Raw genomic sequence first — 6,328 nt, 5'->3', positions numbered from 1 at the left:
GGAAGGAAAGAAGGAAGGAGGGAAGGAAGGAAGGAAAGAAGGAAGGAAGGAAAGAAGGAAGGAAGGAAGGAAGGAAGGAAGGAAGGAAAGAAGGAAGGAAGGAAGGAAGGAAGGAAGGAAGGAAAGAAGGAAGGAGGGAAGGAAGGAAGGAAGGAAGGAAAGAAGGAAGGAAGGAAGGAAGGAAAGAAGGAAGGAAAGAAGGAAGGAAGGAAGGAAAGAAGGAAGGAAGGAAAGAAGGAAGAAGGGAAGGAAGGAAGGAAGGAAGGGAGGAAGGAAGGAAGGAAGGAAAGAAGGAAGGAATGTAAGGAGGGAGTGAGGGAGGGAGGGAGACATTCCCAGCTGTCAGGAATCCACAGGCCAGTTCTGGCTCCGGGCAGGCTGGGTCACTAAAGTGGACGAGAAAGAGGACAGGGCCAAATGACAGGACGCAAAAGGCCTCCCTCGCTCAGGTCCTAGTCCTCTGAGCGAGCCGAGCAGCCCGCGAGGTGTTGAGGGCAGAAGGCAGCGGGGCGTCCCCACCCGAATGACCTGGTCGGGTCAGGGAGGCCCAGGCAGAGGCAGGCCCCACAGCACTGAGAAGGCAGACCCCTTCCTCAGCCTCCTATTGGGTATGAACCCCAACTCGTCCCCAAGGCAGAATTTAACTGGATCGATCACCGTTGCCTATGAAGTACTCCTTACCTTTTGGGCCCCTTTCTGTGCCAGGAAGGCCTCTGGCTCCAGTTATACAAGCTGGGTCAGATGTCCTGGGTGGGCAAGTGCGTGAGGTAAGTGACACCCGCTCCCAGCGAGAGAAAAGGACTGCGGATATGGAACCCTGCAAGAGGAAATCCGAGGAGGGCAGTTTCAGTCCAGTTTGAAAAACAGGGGCGCCTGGGTGGCTCAGTGTGCCGAGCCTCTGACTTCGGCTCAGGTCGTGATCTCGCAGTTTGTGGGTTCGAGCCCCACATCGGGCTCCCTGTCGCCAGCGCAGAGCCTGCTTCAGATTCTCCGTGTCTCTCTCTCTGCCCCTTCCCCACGTGTGCGCTGTCTCTCAAAAATAAATATATTTTTTAAAAAACCCAGCCAGTCCATATCATCTTGCTTTACTGTCTCTAAGCACAGAGCCTTAGGCTGGTCACCTTGGTCATACCGGGGTCATACTGGTCACCCACCTGCCCACCCTGGCACGTACCCTTCTTCCTACCCCCAACTACTCCATAACTGTTTCTGTCCTGAGGTGTCTGGGATCCTCAAAAGATGGACACAAACACATTTTTAATGGATGTGTGTGCGCAGTCCCAGTGCCTCCGTAACAACATAGCACAGCTGGGGCGGCTTACCCAACCCAAATGTATTTCTTTTCTCACAGTTCTGGGGGCTGGAAGCCCAAGATCAAGGAGCAGGCAGTGCCGGTTTCTCCCCGCTTGACTCGCGGAGGGCTGCCTCCCATTGTGTCCTTGGCTGGTCTTCCCTCTCCATGTGTCTGTGTTAGTCGGTCTGGGCGCCATAACAGAATATCACAAAGCAGGTGGCTTGTAAATACCAGCAGCTATTGATCACGGTTCTGGAGGCTGAAGTCGCAGATCAAGACACTAACAGACTCAGTGACTGGTGAGGACCCACCTCCTGGTTCCCTGTGTCCTCACATGGTGGCAGGGGCGAGGGAGTGCCGCAGGTCTCCTGTAACGGCACCAATCCCAAATTTAGGAGGATACTCGTTGGGGTGAGCACTGGGTGTTGTAAGCAGGGGATGACTCCCTGGATTCCACTCCTGAAATCATTATTGCACGATATGCTGACTCACTTGGATGTAAATTAAAAAAAAAAAAAAAAAAGAGTGAATGACAATCCTGTTAGTATAATGAGGTTATGGTTTTCTCCATTTTCTATTTTTTGTTACTGACTACATTCTTTTTACAATACAAAGGTCAAAGTTGTATAAAAAGAGAGAGAGAGACTCTTAAAGAGGACAAACTGAGGGCTGATGGAAGGAGGTGGGTGGGGGGGGATGGGCTAGATGGATGAGAGTCATTAGAAGGGCACTTGTGAAGATGAGCACGGGGTGTTGTAGGCAAGTGATGAATTACTGAAACCAAATCACTACCCCTGAAACCAATATTGCTCTATATGTTAACTAAGTAGAACTTAAATAAAAATTTGAAAAAACAGAAAATAAGGGCACCAATCCCATTCATGAGGGCGCTTGATCTAATCACATCCCATAAGTCCCCACCTGCGAACAGCAACACCTTGGGGGTTAGGATATAAGACTTTTCGGGGAACACACACATTCAACCCATAGCAGTGTCTGTGTCCTAATCTCTTGTTATTTTATTTTATTTTATTTTCTATGTATTTATTTTTTGAGGGAGAGAAAGGGAGGGGCAGAGGGAGAGAGAGAGAGAGAGAAAGTCCCAATAGGGCCCCATGCCCAGCTCAGTGTCTGAGACGCGCCTTGATCTCATGACCATGAGGTCGTGACCTGAGCCGAAATCAAGAGTAGATGCTTAACTGATGGAGCCACGTAGGTGCCCCCTAATCTCTCCTTATAAGGACACCAATCCCACCCATATCTCCAAATCTCTTCTTCAAAGCCCTTTCTCCAAAGACAATCACCCTCTCAGGGATGGGGGGATTAGGGCATCGACATATGAACCTGGAGGTGCGGGACGCAATCCAGCCCATCACAGTACGTGACGGCCCGGGAGTTTCTGCTGCACACAGCGTTAACACAAGTCCGATCAGTAATGATGTGTTTACGGGGCGCCTGGGTGGCTCAGTCGGTTAAGCGTCCGACTTCGGCTCAGGTCATGATCTCACAGCTTGTGAGTTCCAACCCCACGTCGGGCTCTGTGCGGACAGCTCAGGGCCTGGAGCCTCTTCCGATTCTGTGTCTTTCTCTCTCTCTCTGGGCACCCCCCCCCCACTCTGTCTCTAAATAAATAAACATTAAAAAAAATTAAATAGTGATGTGTTTAACTTATCGGAAATAGCTCAGTTTTTAGCAAAGTAGGTAGAGAATCTGCATCGTTTTGTTATCTCCCTTTTTTTTTTTTAATTTTTTAAACGTTTATTTATTTTTTGAGAGACAGAGAGAGACAGAGCATGAACGGGGGAGGGTCAGAGAGAGAGGGAGACACAGAATCCGAAGCAGGCTCCAGGCTCCGAGCTGTCAGCACAGAGTCCGATGCGGGGCTTCAACTCACGGACCGCGAGATCGTGACCTGAGCCGAAGTCAGACGCTTAACCAACTGAGCCACCCAGGCGCCCCTCTTCATTTCTATTCTCACTGCTTGCAACAGTATTTGTTGGCTATGGTTTTCTCCTAAAAAATTTTTTTAATACTCTGGCTGTACGATCCATCCCCGAAGCAAGGCTGATATCAAACAACAACCTGCACGTTACCATCATCTGTAGCAACAAGCAAGATGGCGAGCAAGAGAATCCAGCCTCCAAGGGTACTGTTGACCTCCATCGTCCACAATCCCACCACGCAGAAAAGGCTGTATTCCCTTACTGCTCTTGTTCTTTCCATCAGGATTTCATGTTGTTGAGAGCGTCCTTTATACTGAAATCACAGTCTTGCTTTTTTTGATTACAGTTTATTATACGCTTTTCCCCAAATTAAAAAAGATCCACTGACATGTTGAATGGTTGCATAACAGAACATGGCGTTTCATGCCACAATTCACTCAACCATTTCCAGTTGTTGGACATTTAGGTTGCTTCTAGGTTGTACTGTGTCAGTACAGAGCCTGATGCAGGGCTTGATCTCACGAACCTTGAGATCATGACCGGAGACGAGATCAAGAGCCAGATGCTTAACTGACTGAGCCACCCGGGCACCCCAGGATGTTTCCAGTTTTTAACAAATACAAATAATGCGGCCGATCATCTTTGGCATACACCCTTGCCTGCATTTCTGATGATTTCTTTCGACTACGTTCGTATAAGTGAAATTACTGTATCCACCATGCACACATTTGTCCCCAAGGCTCTTGGAACACAGGAAAACAGCTGTCTTTCCAAGTCTGCGATGTCATGGGTCAGGGAATAACTTGTCGGGCCCTCCCCTGATGCTAATCCAACATTCGGTCCTACGTTCTTGCCAGGGAACCTTCACCGTCTTCCCACCTCTCCAGCCAAGCGCAATTAGGAGCTCCCGTAAATACGGGGTGCTGTGATAGGTATGGGGCAAAGCATTTGCTAGGAGGGAAAAGGTGAGGAGGGGCACAGAAATACTGGTGTTCGTGAAGCACGGCTCCCCCCCAGGGCTCAAAGGTTTTCAGACATAAGGTCAGAGGTCTGTGATTTTTCTTTCATACCTGAACAGAAGCCATACTTGCTGGTGGGTATTTGTGTATTCACTGTGTTCCTGTTTTCTTGATAATCCCTAAAATGGCTTTTATATTTGGGACTTCTGATTCATGCAGAAGACAAAAAGCCCCAAACTGAGTCTACTTATCTCTTCCCCTTAAGACTCACAGGAGGAAAAGAGGAAGGACAGTTAGTCCCATTTTGAGAACAAACAGAGAAACTAAGTAACCCACCCAGCACGGGGTGCCCCGGCCACGGTGGTATCAGGGCAGAAGCCCTGTAAGTGGAATCAGGACCTACAGTGGAATCAGGTCCTACACACACCAGGCAGGCTGCTTTCTTTCAACGTTGCCTGCTTTCACCTTTTTGCATGAGTACGTTCACAATTCTGACGTTGTAGACATTTTTTCTTTTTGAAAAGAATCGTAACAGAATAATGGCTCCCCCAAAGGTGTTCACATCCTATCATCAAAACCTGCAATTAAATTACCACACGTGGTGGGGCGCCTGGGTGGCTCAGTCGGTTGAGCGACTGTCTCCGGCTCAGGTCATGATCTCGCAGTTCATGGGTTCGAGCCCCACGTCGGGCTCTGTGCTGACAGCTCAGAGCCTGGAGCCTGCATCGGATTCTGTGTCTCCCTCTGTCTCTGCCCTTCCCTGTCTGTGCTCTCTCTCTCAAAAAAATGAATTAAGTGTTTAAAAAAAAAGGTATTTTTAAAAAATTTACCTGATGTGGCAAAAGCGATACACTTTGGAGATATGATTACATTAAGGATCTTGAGATGGGCAGATTATCCTGGATTATTAGGTATAATCACAGGGATCCTTATAAGAGGGAGGCAAAACTTCTGTGCATCAAAGGACACCATCAAAACAGTGAAAAGACAACCCAAGAATGGGAGAAAATATCTGCAAATCAAATGTCTGATATGGGATTAAAATTCAGAATATGTAAAGAACTCTTACAACTCAACAACGAAAAGACAAACAGCTCCAATAGTACACGGGCAAAGGACTTGAATGGACATTTCTCCAAAGAAGATATGCAGACATCTAACAAGCACAGGAAAGGATGGTCCACGTCATTAGTCTTTAGGGAAAAACACAACCACAATGAGATACCACTTCACGCCCACTAGGATACCTGTGATCAACAGGACAGTACCAAATGTTAGCAAGGATGTGGAGGGACCGGAACCCATGTACTCTGCTGGTGGGACCATAAAATGATGTAGCTGCCAAGGAAAACAGTTCGGCAGCTCCTCAAAAATCTAAGCATAGTGGGGCGCCTGGGTGGCTCAGTTGGTTAAGCGTCTGACCCTTGGTTTCGGCTCAGGTCATGATCTCCCGGTTTGTGAGTTCAATCCCTGCGTCAGGCTCTGCACTGACAGCACGGAGCCTGCTTGGGATTCTCTCTCTTCCTCTCTCTCTGCCCCTCCCTGGCTCGTGCTCTCTCCCTCTCTCAAAATAAATAAATAAACATTAGAAAAAAAAAAAACTGGGACGCCTGGGTGGCTCAGTCAGTTAAGCGTCTGACTTCAGCTCAGGTCATGATCTCACACTCTGTGAGTTCGAGCCCCGCATCGGGCTCTGTGCTGACAGCTCAGAGCGTGGAGCCTGCTTCAGATTCTGTGTCTCCCCCTCTCTCTGCCCTTCCCCTGCTCATGCTCTGTCTCTCTCTGTCTCAAAAATAAATAAAAACATTAAAAAAAAAAAAAACAACCTAAACATAGGGGCCTCTGGCTGGCTCAGTCTATAGAGCATGTGACTTTTGATCTCAGTGTCCTGAGTTCAAGCCCCACGTTGGGTATGGAATGTGGAGCCTAGTTTAAAAAAAATCTAAACATAGAATTTTCACCTAATCCCAGAATCCTACTCCTAGGTGTATGTATATACACATACATATAATATATATATACTATATAATAGTATATATATATATATACATATAGTATATATATATACTATATACTATATATATACTATATATACTATATATATTAATATACTATATATATACTAATATACT

At 47.3% G+C, this 6,328-nt stretch overlaps 1 protein-coding gene across 2 annotated transcripts in view; it reads right to left on the bottom strand.

Moving 5' to 3' along the window:
* The window catches only part of PRPF18 (pre-mRNA processing factor 18), a 232,731-nt gene extending 227,221 nt beyond the window's left edge, over positions 1–5,510 (bottom strand). For both annotated transcript variants that reach the window (XM_049624624.1, XM_049624623.1), the window contains exon 1: positions 5,498–5,510. The gene's annotated coding sequence lies outside the window, so the exon portion shown is untranslated. The remainder of the gene's footprint in view (positions 1–5,497) is intronic.
* Between the last annotated feature and the right edge of the window lie 818 nt (positions 5,511–6,328).

This window comes from Panthera uncia, chromosome B4, assembly GCF_023721935.1.
Source record: "Panthera uncia isolate 11264 chromosome B4, Puncia_PCG_1.0, whole genome shotgun sequence".
NCBI classification, from domain to species: Eukaryota; Metazoa; Chordata; class Mammalia; order Carnivora; family Felidae; genus Panthera; species Panthera uncia.
This window is presented reverse-complemented; position numbering and strand designations above follow the sequence as displayed.